At 38.2% G+C, this 15,462-nt stretch overlaps 1 protein-coding gene across 6 annotated transcripts in view; it reads right to left on the bottom strand.

The window, feature by feature from the left end:
* The window catches only part of LOC145524379 (RUN domain-containing protein 3B-like), a 51,832-nt gene that overhangs the window by 31,584 nt on the left and 4,786 nt on the right, over positions 1-15,462 (bottom strand). Inside the window, exons 2-4 of one of the 6 annotated variants that reach the window (XM_081536469.1) lie at positions 10,252-10,354; positions 8,004-8,077; positions 3,097-3,241 (exon numbers count right to left, since the gene is read on the bottom strand). The gene's annotated coding sequence lies outside the window, so the exon portion shown is untranslated. Of the gene's footprint in view, positions 1-322; positions 1,476-3,096; positions 3,242-8,003; positions 9,931-10,251; positions 10,355-15,462 lie in introns of those variants that run through there. The other 5 variants (XM_081536466.1, XM_081536470.1, XM_081536467.1 and 2 more) reach the window with 5 other exon arrangements.

Below are 15,462 nucleotides of genomic sequence, written 5' to 3'. Positions count from 1 at the left end.
TCTGATTTTTTTTTTAAAGCCTCAGTATCTTGAAAATTTAGTATCTTTCATAATTAAATGTATTTACTAGTGATGATAAAAGAAACAAATGTTTCATTGTGTAAAGTTTATTTCAAGTGTCTAAGAGTTTATCATCTCACTGTCCATCTTTAGAAATATCCCAAGAGTACCATATTGCTTGAAAATGATCCAATACGCACATGTCATATTTACTTTATGCAAATAGTTCTAGGCATTAAAAGTCTTTATAACCTGGTCAAATTTAAAGTCGTGATAATTTTTTTGTCGTATCTTCCAAGTAAAACATTTATTATTTTATTACCTAAGAACATCAGTTCAGTTCAGTTCAGTTGCTTAGTCATGTCTGACTCTTTGTGACACCATGGACCGCAGCACGCCAGGCCTCCCTGTCCATTACCAACTCCCAGAGTTTACTCAAACTCATGTCCATTGAGTCGGTGATGCCATCCAACCATCTCATCCTCTGTTGTCCCCTTCTTCTCCCGCATTCAGTCTTTCCCAGAATTTTCAAATGAGTCAGTTCTTCACATCAGGTGACCAAAGGATTGGCGTTTCAGCTTCAACATCAGTCCTTCCAATGAACAACCGGGACTGATTTCTTTTAGGATTGACAGGTTACATCTCCTTGCAGTCCAAGGGACTCCCAAGAGTCTTCTCCAACACCACAGTTCAAAAGCATCAATTCTTCGGTGCTCAGCTTTCTTTATAGTCCAACTCTCACATCCATACATGACTACTGGAAAAACCATAGTCTTGACTAGACAGACCTTTGTTGGCAAAGCAATGTCTCTGTTTTTTAAAATGCTATCTAGGTTGGTCATAGCTTTTCTTCCAGGGAGCAAGTCTTTTCATTTCATGGCTGCAGTCACCATCTGCAGTGATTTTGGAGCCCCCAAAAATAGTCAGCCACTGTTTCCACTGTTTTCCCATCTATTTGCCATGAAGTGATGGGACCAGATGCCATGATGTTAGTTTTCTGAATGTTGAGTTCTAAGCCAACTTTTTCACTCTCCTCTTTCACTTTCATCAAAAAGCTGTTTAGTTCTTCTTCACTTTCTTCCTTAAGTGTGGTGTCATCTGCATATCTGAGGTTATTGATATTTCTCCCAGCAATCTTGATTCCAGCTTGTGCTTCATCTAGCCCAGCATTTTTCATGAAGTACTCTGCATATAAGTTAAATAAGCAGGGTGACAATGTACAGTCTTGACATACTCCTTTCTGATTTGGAACCAGTCTGTTGTTCCATGTCCAGTTCTAACTGTTGCTTCGCGACCTGCATACAGATTTCTCAAGAGTCAGGTAAGGTGGTCTGGTATTCCCATCTCTTAAAGAATTTTCCACAGTTTGTTGTAATCCACACAGTCAAAGGCTTTGGCATAGTCAATAAAGCAGAAATAGATGTTTTTCTGGAACTCTCTTGCTTTTTCGATGATCCAACGGATGTTGGCAACACCTATGCAAAGATACTGTCATCTGTACCAGCTAATCAGCTAAAACAATGTGTCACATTAAAGACCCAGATTTTCTCAAAGTCCAAAATGTCAAACATGCCATCAGGACATGGAAATTAAGATTTTAGATATATGATTTCTGTATATATATGCCTAATTTTCTCCATCAGAACTGGCTTACAGTCACTCTTCCTTCAGAAATATGATTAACAAGGTAGAAATATGTATGGTAATTTAAAATTGTCAAAGTCAAGGTGGATGAAACTGGAGCCTATTATACAGAGTGAAGTAAGCCAGAAAGAAAAACACCAATACAGTATACTAACACATATATATGGTATTTAGTTAATCAGTAAAGATAACCCTGTATGTGAGACATCAAAAGAGACACAGATAAAAAGAACAGTATTATGGACTCTATGGGAGAGGGCGAGGGTGGGGGGATATGGGAGAATGGCATTGAAGCATGTAAATTATCATATGTGAAACAAATCGCCAGTCCAGGTTCAATGCATGATACAGGGTGCTCGGGGCTCGTGCGCTGGGATGACCCAGAGGGATGGGATGGGGAGGGAGGTGGGAGGGGGGTTCTGGAAGGGGAAATCATGTACATCCCTGGTGGATTCATGTCAGTGTATGGCAAAACAAATACAATATTGTAAAGTTAAAAAATAGATAAATAAACTAATTTAAAAAATAAATAAATAAATAATAAAAGAAAAGCATCCAAGTCAGTGCTGTCTGCTAGAACCTTCTGCCATGAAGCACTGTTCTGCATCCGTACTGTGCAATTTGGTAGCCATTAACCACAAAGGGCCAATGAACACCTAAAGTGTGATAAAGCAACTGAAGAATTGAATCAGTAATTTAATTTCTATTTTAATTTACTCAGTGGCATGTGGTTAGTGGCTACTATACTGAACAATACATATGTAGGATACTGAAATTATTTAATATTTTCATTTATAAATACTTTTGAAATGGAAAAAAAGTGGCTGCTTTAACAAAAGCCTTAAATATAGATTAGCAGAGCAGGGCTGAGTGGGCATGACTGTTGTCCTTATATGAACATTTTCTCTATCATCATAAAGTGAAAGTCGGTCAGTCATGTCTGACTCTTTGTGACCCCATGGACTTTACAGTCCATGGAATTCTCCAGGCCAGAATACTGGAGTGAGTAGCCTTTCCCTTCTCCAGGAAGTATCATCATAAAAAGTTAATAAAGTCCTGTTTCACACAATGTACCATCTCATAAATCTATACAACCTAAGGAGAACATTGGTATAGACTGCCCCCAAAACACAACTGAGCAATCATTAATTATATAAGAATTAAAGAAGTAAATGAAATAAATGTTGTGGTGTGGAAAGAGGAAGAATGCAATAGGAAAAGTCTGTGGTGAGAATGAAACTTCAAGTGCTGAAAAAGTAAGAATCAAAATTTTTCAGAAAAAAGATATTCCAGGCATAATGAGAGGGCTGAAAAGATAAACCAAGGTGGAAGTATGTTTAGTTGAAAAACTGTATTTTCCTGAGAAGACAGTGGATTTATCTGAGAAGTATAAAAAGGGGAAATAAAATAGGCGAGGACTTGAAAAACAAGTGAGTCTTATTCTATTCTTACTTCTAAGTCTTCAGGTGACTCTCTTAATATATATTTGAAAATTAAAAGGACTTTTAAACCTGGTTGTTTTGAAGTCTCTCAGAGCTATAGAGATGTATTCAGACAAATGTTTTTCCATGAGTGCTACTCTGATCCAGGCTCTACCCTAAAAGGAAGAAGAAAGAATCAAATGTAAAGAAAAAATTAGAAATTAAAAAATATTGTGTTCACTTATGTCATCAAAAATATAAGCATTTTAACATGCAAAGAATAACTCACTCAAAATGTGTATTTGATAAAGACTAAAAGATATTTAAGTAGATAAGATGAGGTAAATTTGAATTATATATAGTATATACTTTGTTTCTCTAAAGGTGTAGGGTAGAGCATGTCCAATTAACTTTCTAGCTTCTGAAGGGACAGAACCATCAAAATTGAGTTACTTGGGTTAGAGACATCTTGTGAATAATATAAGGAACTCACAAGACTTCTCTCTTTACTTCAGTGCCCAAATCAACATGCTAATTGAAATGATTCCCCTTATAAAACAAGAGGAAAGAGTCCACTCTCATTAATAAAAATAATCCTCACACCACTTGTTAGTCTTTCCAGAAAGAAGTTTACACAACAAATAGTGAACCAAATTTCATTATTTATCATTTATCCAAATCATGAGTCACTGAATTTGGTGCCTCCAGAGCATTCTAAAAAATATTACCAGAAATTTAAACCAGAAAAAGCAAACACACAACAAAAAATATCCCAGAAGCATATCCTAGAATAAAATCACAGAAACACACAATTCTAACAAAATATGAATAATCTTACTTTTGAAAAGGAGTAACAGCATTCAGTAGTTGGGACTAGTCAGTAAAGTTTTTTTAATAAGCCAAAGCATTTATTCTGAACTTTTTGTTTAGAATGAAAGAATACTTGCTAGTGAGAATTTTATAATCCCATTAGGTTCACTTCACTCAACCCTTTCACACCTCTCCAGAAAATCTATGAAGATTGACTATATAAAAAATCAAACCACTGTAATAGTAGCTAAGAATAAAGTGACACTAACCAATATATATGATGGTTAACTACCAGTACAGAAAAAAACCATTGAAATGCCTACACTTACAGAAATGTCTACAGTTCTAGTGATTTCCTCAAACTGTTGGACAGGAAGGATTAAAATCAAGTTAATCCAGACAGTGGTAAAACCTGGCATGCTAGAAACTGCAGTACTGTTTGGAAATAGAGGAACGACATGGGCGTGGTTAGCACGCCAGTCAGTTTGCCCACCAACCTCAAAATCCCTTAGCTTGCCCTTGTGCTCAGTCAACTGCTTCTGCTGACTGAGCCTGGGGAACCTACAATTACTTGTAGCTGATTGGAGCAGGGGAAGGGAAGAGGCACACAACAGCCCTCAGTCTCAAGTTTCTTACAATTTCATCTGAAAGACAGAGACTAGCAGTAGTGGCTTGAATCAAAAAGCTACATTCTAACACAGAAGCAGGGAAAGTTGCTCTCCAGAGAAAGTGTGCTATTGTTAGATGAGAATGTGGGGGAAAGCCTTGCTTTCTGATTTATTCATTTCAAGCCATACAAAACTGGGCTGCACCTAGTTTCCAGTCTTTGGATGTTTGTGAAATTCAGTTATACTGTCATAATAAATGGTGCTGATTTGTAACGGTTTCTTTTCTTTCAACAAAAGCAACAGAATATTTAAAGCTTGTTGGAATCATCAACAGGGAAAAGCTGAAAAGTAGGAATAGGATTTTAGGCTGCATCAGTTAGGTAGTGGTGAACCACTGTAGGTTGCTGTTATTGTTTGGGAAACACAAATATTAGCCTGTTTGTCACGAAAGGTTTTTGAAAAAAAAATTAATAAAAGTAGTCAACACTCCTCAAGAATGTAATTAATAAATGCTTGCCTCTGTATTAGACACATTAAGATATTTACTCCTCCTGAGAATTTTGTCAGTTACAATACTGTCCCTACTTTACTATATGAGGAAACAAAAAACAGACACAACTAGAAGACAGGAGACTCATCTCAGCACCAAACTGACCAACCTAATGGAATTAATATCCATACACTCCACCTTCCCTCCTATTTCAGGGGGTGAGCTGCAACTATTTAAGAAAGTAAAAAGACAAATCACAGAGTGGACAAAAGGATCTGCATTATACGTAACTGACAAAAGACTCTCATCTGTAAAATGAAAAGAATTCTTACAAATCTATAAGAAAAAGATAAGTCAACTTAAAAATGGGCTGCAAGGGGAAGAGTTTAAACCAGAGAGTCAATTTCTTTAGTAGACATCAGAATATTTAGAAATTTTCTTCCCTTTTGTGTTAGTTTTTACAATGGTATTTTTCAAAGAATTTGCCCATTAAATTTTTTAATTTACAGGTATGAAGTTATTCATACCTTATCTTAGGATTTTTAATGTTTGTAGAGTCTATGGGGTTTATCACTTCTTCATTACAGATATGGGTAATTTATAACCTCTCTTTTTTTCCTTCTAGTAGCCTTGCTAGAGCTTCTCCATCTTTGGCTGCAAAGAATATAATCAGTCTGATTTTGGTGTCGACCATCTAGTGATGTCCATGTGTAGAGTCTTCTCTTGTGTTGTTGGAAGAGGGTGTTTGCTATGACCAGTGTGTTCTCTTGGCAAAACTCTACTAGCCTTTGCCCTGCTTCATTCTGTACTCCAAGGCCAAATTTGCCTGTTATGCCAGGTGTTTCTTGACTTCCTACTTTTGCATTCCAGTCCCCTAAAATGAAAAGGACATCTTTTTTGGGTGTTTGTTCTAGAAGGTCTTGTAGGTCTTCATAGAACTGTTCAACTTCACCTTCTTCAGCGTTTCTCGTCAGGGCATAGACTTGGATTATCGTGATATTGAATGGTTTGCCTTGGAAATGAACAGAGATCATTCTGTTGTTTTTAAGATTGCATCCAAGTATTGCATTTCAGACTCTTTTGTTGACTCTGATGGCTACTCCATTTCTTCTACGGGATTCCTGCCCACAGCAGTAGATATAATGGTCATCCGAGTTAAATTCACCCATTCCAGTCCATCTTAGTTCGCTGATTCCTAGAATGTTGACGTTCACTCTTGCCATCTCCTGTTTGACCACTTCCAATTTGCCTTGATTCATGGACCTAACATTCCAGGTTCCTATGCAATATTGCTCTTTACAGCATCGGACTTTGCTTCTATCACCAGTCCCATCCACAACTGGGTGTTGTTTTTGCTTTGGGTCCATCCCTTCATTCTTTCTGAGTTATTTCTCCACTGATCTCAAGTAGCATATTGGGCACCTACCAACCTAGGGAGTTCATCTTTCAGTGTCCTATCTTTTTGCCTTTTCATACTGTTCATGTGGTTCTCAAGGCAAGAATACTGAAGTGGTTTGCCCTCCCTTCTCCAGTGGACCACATTCTGTCAGACCTCTCCACCATGATCCATCTCTCTTGGGTGGCCCCACACAGCATGGCGTAGTTTCATTGAGTTAGACAAAGTGGTCCATGTGATCAGATTGGCTAGTTGTCTGTGATTGTGGTTTCAGTCTGTCTGCCCTCTGATGCCCTCTCTCAGTGCCTACCGTCTTACTTGGTTTTCTCTTACCTTGGATGTGGGGTATCTCTTCACGGCTGCTCCAGGAATGGACAAATACCCATTTTCAAAATGCTCTCATATCATACTCATTTCAAAAACAGTTTGTTCTCATTGTTAACAAACATCTTTTACTTTGAAGGGCTAAATAGTTTTTTTTTTTCAATAACTCTTTGAGGCTCCCCAGAGACCAAATTAGTTGCCCCTAATAGTAATCCCATACTCTTCTCTGTATTAGTACATTTAAACGGTATAAAAGCTGAGAGCCTTAAAGGCAACTCATCACAGGTTGGGTTCCCACAGGAAGTAAACTCTGAGTTTAGCATACAAGAGGTTTTCTAAGGAGTGCCTCTGGACGTAACTGACCCCACAGGAATCTTCAGGGTTCCTAGGTGAAGCTGACTGGTAAATCAGTAAATGTTCAATGACCACTCCAAGAAGGGACATGACTGGGCAAGGAGGCTCTGCAGCTGAGAATTCCTGAAGGAGCTGACAGTGTCTATTGCCTGTACTCCCACCAACTGGGGGTGCAATTCTTTATTAAAGAGGCATCAGGTTCAATTACTCCTACCAGGATGGTGCCTCCTTGTCTGCTGGTCTCTTGATATAAGGAACCCAAAGGGGCTAAGTGATAACTGCAGCTTATAATTCAACAGGAATTACTCAGATGGGAAGCACAAATTCCAAGAGGGACACAAGAGGAGCACTGGTAAGCAGGGCCACTCCTGCTTCTGCCTATTGGTTCCCACACCCATGTATTCTTTCATCAGAGACATAGCACCATATAAATCTTTTGAACTCAAAGTATATACTATATCCTAGATGATATCCCATCATCAAAAATACCACCTCCATACTGCTAAGCTAATGCTACAGCTGTCCCTTTAACAGGCTTCCTGGGTGGTTCAGCAGTAAAGAATCTGCCTGCCAATGTAGGAGACGTGGGTTCAGTCCCTGGGTTGGGAGAATCCCCTGGAGGAAGAAATGGCAATCCACTCCGATGTCCTTGCCTAGAGAATCCCATAGACAGAGGAGGCTGGTGGGCTACAGTCCATAGGGTCGCAAAAGAGTCGGACACGACTGAAGAAACTGAGCACGTATGTCTGTAACAGACCATTTCAATATTCTTATCATTGAGGAAGCTTCTGGGTGATTGGGTATGAATTAAGACCACAGACAACCTGACTATGGGCTCACTACCATACCTCAGCTATAAAGTCAGTCCCCTACTATAACATGAAAGTATGTAAGATGCCATGTCAATAAATCAAATCCTCAAAATGTGATTGTATGAGCAAGAAAGACAAACTTACACCTGGAACACGTCTGCTACTGTGTCTAGTGTAATCAAGTTGTCATCAAGTCCCAGCTTGGTCTCTTCAAGGTGCTGTAGAAGGAGCTCACTGTTAGACAAGTTGCACTTCAGGCAAAAGCAGAAACACTACATCAACTTAAATGAATAGGAGTCCATATTATTGAGCCCAGCCATGGCTTTCACCCTTGCCCCCATAGCCCTGCTACTCATAAACCCACTGTGCCAGCACTGGGGTGATATTAACGTGTGATATGAAGATGCTTACACTTCATGCCCACTCCCATATGCCACATGCCTCTACCCCTTTCACTTGATCTTCCAATCTTTGTCTCCACAAACCCCTTAACAGCCAGTCAAATCATTTTTCACTGCCCGAGAGTCCACATATATTCTAAACTCATGTCACTTCTCTTTCCACACACAGGGGTAGACTAGGTCACCACTTGAATCTCTGCCCATTGGAAAGATTTTCCCTGTTTGATTTTAAATGTTTCCCATTTGACTTTAAATGCCAACTATTTTCAGCTTGCACCCACAGAAGCAGCTAGTCCATGAACCAAGTCTGGGTTTTTCCTCCTTTTTACAACTGGTCGTTAAGGGATGGCCCATACACCTGTAGGCATGATCTCAGAGAGATACAGAAGTAATGGATGGCATGGGGTCCTTGCTGCCTGCTCATGCAATTCCGATAAGCCCTCAGGTCCTTATCTTGCTCAACTCTGGATGGACCAGTCCCATCTTACCATGGATTATTGCACACCTGCTCCAAGTTATGACTTGATGGGTCTGAAAGAATCCCAACTCAAGACTGCCAGTTGTAACCATATGAAGATTTTGCCCCATGATCAAGTACTTCATCTCTCATACGTCATCTCATAAAATGAACTATTTTCATTTTTCATACAATATGTAATTCTCCACTGAAGATGGCATGGCCTTACTCTAAAACCCAAGGCCTCAGTTGTGATTTCCTATTGGTGCTTGCCACAAACTCCAGCCTTCCTTCAATTGAAGTCTCCAGCACCTTTGAACCTGCCAGGATATATGACTGCAGAGCCCTTTTCTGCTCACAGCTGGCACTGTTTCATGCCACTGTGTGGAAGTACCCAAATATATTCCAGTGGGAATATACTGCCTCCAAGATCCGAAGAGGCGTACTAGACATTATGCTTCCTTCTTCATGTTTGGGAAGTTCAGGGTGCAATCATTTGTCCTTTACTTTGGAAGCCACATCCTGGAAACCCTCTGACCAATGGAACTCTAAAAATGTTACTGATGCGAGAAGGCCCCTTAATCTTAGGGTATCTCTCCTAGGATATCTCTCCTACTCTTTAGAGAGCATGTGTGTCTCATCAAAGTGTCCAGTGTGCTAGCAGCTTCTTGCTCATAGGGTCTAATAAATACATTATCATTGATATAATGTATTAAAGTGACATTCTCTGTGGCATCCTCTTCAAATTACAGGATGACAAAGGACAAGAAAGTTTAAACAGCTATGAGGTAAAATCACAAAAGTATACTGTAATCTTTTCCCTGTGAATACACACTGTTTCTGATCTTTTACTTTCCTAACAGGGATGGAAATTATGCATCTACCCAACCAATGTCTGTCTACCATGGACTCGAGACTATGTTCATTAACAATGGAAAGGATACCACATTTGGCACTTCAACTGCAGCTGAGCCTGTGACTTAGTGCAGTTGTAGTCTTTGGTTGTCTTTCTCAACCCAGATGATGAGAATCAATTAGCTTTTAGGTACATAACATTTCCTCCATCACCACCACCCCCTCCACCACTACCCCATGGTAAGATATTTTTGATTTATTATTTGCCTGAGTGATAGAGACAGTTTTGGAAATTCCTCCTTACTTGGGTTTTTTTTTTAATTTTCTTCTATTGTCTCCTCTTTTTCTTGTCTTTCCCATTATAACAGTTCTTATATTCTATAGGTCAGGGACAAAATGTGAGGGATTTTATGAAGTATTGAGTATTCTCTAATTAAATATTCAGAGGCTAAACAAATGACATTTCTGACCTGCTGCAAGCCAAACCTTAGCCAGGAATCCATTTATTAGCTGGTTGGCACATCCCCCCATTATACGAGGTACTTTGGATCCCAGGTATCAATGTCAATTCAGACGCCATGTCCAACAAATATTTGGGCATTCTTATCTTTATCCCCAGTGCAATTACTCAAGTACCTTGAGGTAAGTCCCTCTGGGGAAAGGCAAGGGGAATCATTACCACGTGTATTTAACATGTGTTGCAGTGTCCTTCTCCTGGGGACAGGACTGGTGTCTTGTTCAGTTCATTTCTTCAATCAGTGGTTTCCGGGTTGAAAAACTGACTTAAGTTTGGAAACAGAACATGAGAGCATGACTTTATCAACTACTCTCAGCCTCCCAAGGTGAATTTATTTTAATGATACATATTGAGTAAATTCCTTTGTGTTATCCATCTGTTTTGCTCCTAAAGGAACTGTGTCCTACGAACCAGCTCCACAACTTTCTGAGGATCACGCCTTCTCTGGCTGCCTCTTTAACCTTGCCAAGTATTATTATAATTATGTGCACCTGGCATCCATATATGTGAAAGGTTTCATCTAAATATATAAAATTATATATAGATATGTAGAACAGGCAAGATGTGGCCAGAGGCACACTACTTCAACAACAGTCAAAGGAGATGAATATGATACACCACAGAAAATGAAAGTTAAAAACTGTATGATCATCTCGACAGATCCATGAAAAGCACTGAACAAAATTCAACATCCATTCATAATAAAAACTGTCAACAAACTGGGCACAGAGAGAATGTTTCTCAATATAAGAAAGGTCATATATGACAAGCCCACAGCTAGCATCATACTCAACGGTAAGAAACAAAGTTCTTCCTCTGAGATCAGTAACAAAACGATGCCCACTCGTGACACTTTCATTAAACATAGTATTAGAAGTTCTAGCCAGAGCAATTAGTGAACAAAAAGACATAAAAGGCATCCAAATCAGAAAGGAAGAAGTAAAATTGTCTCTATTTGTAGGTGACATGATATTATATATATAGAAAACCCTAAGAATTCACCCCCAAAACTGTTAGAACTGATACATTCAGGAAAGTTGAAACATGTCTTTGAAGAGCTCCAAGTCAAGTCCTGAGCCAGTTCTACTTAGCTGAGGGTTCTAAAGAATGCTCAAGAGTTCTGTAATAAAGCCTTGCCTTTTTCCAATCTATCAAGGACAAAGAGCAATAGCTGTAGTTCCTTGATCATTACAAAGTTCTTCCAAGTTACGGAAACCCCAGCCACATTTTACCCAGGGGAAGTTGTAGAGCAGACAGGAGTGCCTCAAATAGGTCACCCTGGGTGTCTTATTAAAAAGTTCCTGGCTTAACAACTAGCACTTCAGAGATTCTTTCCAAGTTCTATCTCTTTCTGACTCTGAACCCACTAGCTATATCTGACTGGGCAGACAGAAACACAGGAGTTAAGATAATAATTCTGAGAGACGTAACCCAGAGAATTTTTTTTTTTTTGCTATGGTGTAGGGATGTCTCACTGGCCTCTACCAGTGCCTAGGATAAATATTCTACACCAATTCTCAGCCAAAAACTTTCTGATTCAAAAGTTAGTATCTCAGGCATCTTAAAACCTACCAAAAGAAAAAAAAAAGGAGCTGGAAGACTCGGAATCATTAGAAAGGAACAAAGTTCATTCTAAACGAACAAAAGCAGCATGTTTCTGTTTAAATACCAGTCTCAAGTAACACAATTAATGGTACTTAGTACTTATATAGAGCTTCCTATGTAACAGGCATTATTCTGAGCTTTTTATCTATTAACTCCTTTTATCCTTATAACAATCCTATGATGAAGTAGGTTCTATCATTATTGTTCTCATTTGCCAAATGAAGATACTAGGGCATAAAAATGTTTGGTAACACATATCCAGTGGCAAAGCTGAGATTTAAACCTAGGCCGTCTGGCAAAGAATTTGTTTTCCTAGCCACTCTGCTATTCAGTATAGAACCTGCCCCCAGGATACCTGCAAAGTTAAGACCCAAGTCTAGGACATAAAGTTCTAACCCCTCATGCCAATCCAAACAAGCCCAGACACACTCTAGACCTTGATAACAGCTCAATCAAATGATGTCATTGCCCAAGTCAGATCTTTAAATACGAAAATACAGAAAGTGTGGTATATGATGAATAAATCAAAGGCTTCTAGAAAAATTCTCACTAATGCACACATCATTTCAGATTTCAATGTCTTTGCATATGCTGCAATATTCTCCACTCTTCATCATGCAAACTCCTCCTTAACTTTCAAATTCAGAACAAGCATCCTGTTCCCTGGAAGGCCTTCCTCATTCCCAACTCCAAAGGCAACCCTTTTTCTGCACTCTTTATTGAAGCATTTAGCACTTTATAGTCTATCTTCTATTATTCTCATCACCCTAGATGGTAAAGTCTTTGAAAACAGAACTCTTTGGAAAGCCTGTTTCCTCATTTGAATACTGAGAGTAATAAAATTACATCTCCTGTGAGAATTAACTAACATAATCTCTGTGAACATTCTTGACATTTAGTTAGCACTCAAGTGAAGGATAGCCACTATGAAAGTACAGTTTTGTAACCTCGGGTAGCTGATAGTGTTGACATACAATACACAGTAAGTGCTAAACAAGTACAAAATGATATTCAAAAGTCATTGAGGAAACAAACAAGAACAAAAAACTAAAGATATACTTCAAACGTCTTAGTTAAAGGTCTTTAATATAATGCTAGCCCTGATTCATCAGTTTTGCTGGAAATTTCACAATTCAAGTTGTCACATACCTTGCTCATTTTTCCTTTTTTTGGTTCCTTTTTCTGTTTCATGGTTTTAACTTTAAATAAAAACAATGGTTGCCTTCAAAATTTATTTAAAACAGATCAAGTTTTGTTATAATTGCTAGCACAAGAAAAATTTCAGTGTATCAAAAAAAATTTCTAAGCTCCTTGACATAACCCATTTTACTGTATTATCAAGGATACAATAAAAATGCCAGACTAATAAAGAATTTGGAAAATTCCTTTGAGAAACTTGATATCATCTATTGGATAAAAAAAATTTTCTGACCCTTAAGTAAGTCTTGGTCTATGTAGTTTATTTACTTTCTTGAACATCTCCTATGCATCTCTAAATTCTCCTTCTTACTAATTATACAAACATATAAAAATTTATTAGTATAAAGTTATTTTACCTTAATTCCTTTGAAGGGAATAAAATAGCCATCTTATATCATTGACTAGGGCATCTATTTCCTTATGCAGGGAATTTTATGCAGTTATAATTAAAGTTTATTTTACTCTAATAATTTTTATCCTTTATATATTTAGGAAACCTGAACCTTACTGCAGAGATTCAACTTAGTTATTTTCACAGTCTATAGACATCCATGCTACAAATTGTTACCAAATGTCTATGCTATATAAGCATTATGCTAGGTGCTTGGGATAGAGGAAGACAAATGGAACAAAACAAAAAAGTCAGCAGTGAGAAATACCACAAAGAAAAAGAAAGCAGGTTAAGAGGAATAGAGAATGAAGGGGAAGAAGTGTTATACAGATCAGGTAAGTATCTCTGAAGGAAACAAGACAGTGTCACAGGACACTGAGAAGCAGTGCTCCAGGCAGACAGATTAGTGAGTACAAACTATAATGTCCCAAGGCAGAAGTATATTCTGCTTGTTCTAAGCAAAGAGATCAGTGTGACTGGAGTAGTGTAAGTTAGGGAGAGGAAAATAAGGAGATGAGGTCTGAGAGGAAGCAGGGCCCAGATCATATGGGGCCTATGGATTCAATGGAAAGATGACATGAGACACGTATGTTAATCTTCTAGCAACCATATTTTAGAAAGTAAAAAGAAACAAATGAAATTAATTTTAATAATGTATTTTATTTGACCCACCATATCTAAAATATCATTTCAATACATAATCAATACAATAAAATATGAATAACGCTCTTACATTTTACCTTTCCTACTAAGTCTTTGAAATCTGATGGTTATTTCATATGCACAGCATATCTACATTCAAACTAGCACATTTCAAGTGCTCAATTGCTCAAGTGCGCATGTGGCCAGTGGCTACTGCATTGGTGTTGTTATAGACAAGTATAAAGCCTTTTTAAATTTTTTTTACTTATTTATATATATTTAAATTTATATATATATATATATATATAAAAGAAGAAAAGCAAAAGGCAAAGGCAAAAAGGAAAGATATATCCATTTGAATGCAGAGTTCCAAAGAATAGCAAGGAGAGATAAGAAAGCCTTCCTCAGTAATCAATGCAAAGAAATAGAGGAAAACAACAGAATGGGAAAGACTCAAGATCTCTTCAAGAAAATTAGAGCTACCAAGGGAAATTTTCAAGCAAAGATGGGCACAATAAAGGACAGAAATGGTATGGACCTAACAGAAGCAGAAGATATTAAGAAGAGGTGGCAAGAATACACAGAAGAACTATACAAAAAAGATCTTCACAACCCAGATAATCACAATGGCGTGATCACTCACCTAGAGCCAGACATACTGGAATGCAAAGTCAAGTGGGCCTTAGGAAGCATCACTACCAACAAAGCTAGTGGAGGGGATGGAATTCCAGTTGAGCTATTTCATATCCTAAAGATGACGCTGTGAAACTGCTACACTCAATATGCCAGCAAATTTGGAAAATTCAGCAGTGGCCACAGGACTGGAAAAGGTCAGTTTTCATTCCAATCCCAAAGAAAGGCAATGCCAAAGAATGTTCAAACTACTGCACAATTGCACTCATCTCACACGCTAGCAAAGTAATGCTCAAAATTCTCCAAGCCAGGCTTTAACAGTACGTGAACCATGAACTTGCAGATGTTCAAGCTGAATTTAGAAAAGGCAGAGGAACCAAATATCAAATTGCCAGCATCTGTTGGATCACTGAAAGTGCAAGAGAGTTTCAGAAAAACATCTACTTTTGCTTTATTGACTATGCCAAAGCCTTTGACTGTGTGGATCACAATAAACTGTGGAAAATTCTTCAAGAGATGGGAATACCAGACCACCTGACCTGCCTCTTGAGAAACCTGTATGCAGGTCAAGAAGCAACAGTTAGAACTGGACATGGAACAACAGACTGGTTCCAAATAGGAAAAGGAGTACGTTTATGCTGTGTATTGTCACCTTGCTTATTTAACTTTTATGCAGAGTATATCATGAGAAATGCTGGCCTGGATGAAGAACAAGCTGGAATCAAGATTGCTGGGAGAAATATCAATAACCTCAGATGTGCAGATGACACCACCTTTATGGCAGAAAGTGAAAGAGGAGAGTGAAAAAGTTGACTTAAATTCAACATTCAGAAAACTAAGATCATGGCATCTGGTTCCATCACTTCATGGCAAATAGATGGGGAAACAATAGAAACAGTGTC

The sequence above is a fragment of the Giraffa tippelskirchi genome, chromosome 10 (assembly GCF_054371585.1).
Source record: "Giraffa tippelskirchi isolate mGirTip1 chromosome 10, T2T-mGirTip1v1.2.pri, whole genome shotgun sequence".
NCBI classification, from domain to species: domain Eukaryota; kingdom Metazoa; phylum Chordata; class Mammalia; order Artiodactyla; family Giraffidae; genus Giraffa; species Giraffa tippelskirchi.
This window is presented reverse-complemented; position numbering and strand designations above follow the sequence as displayed.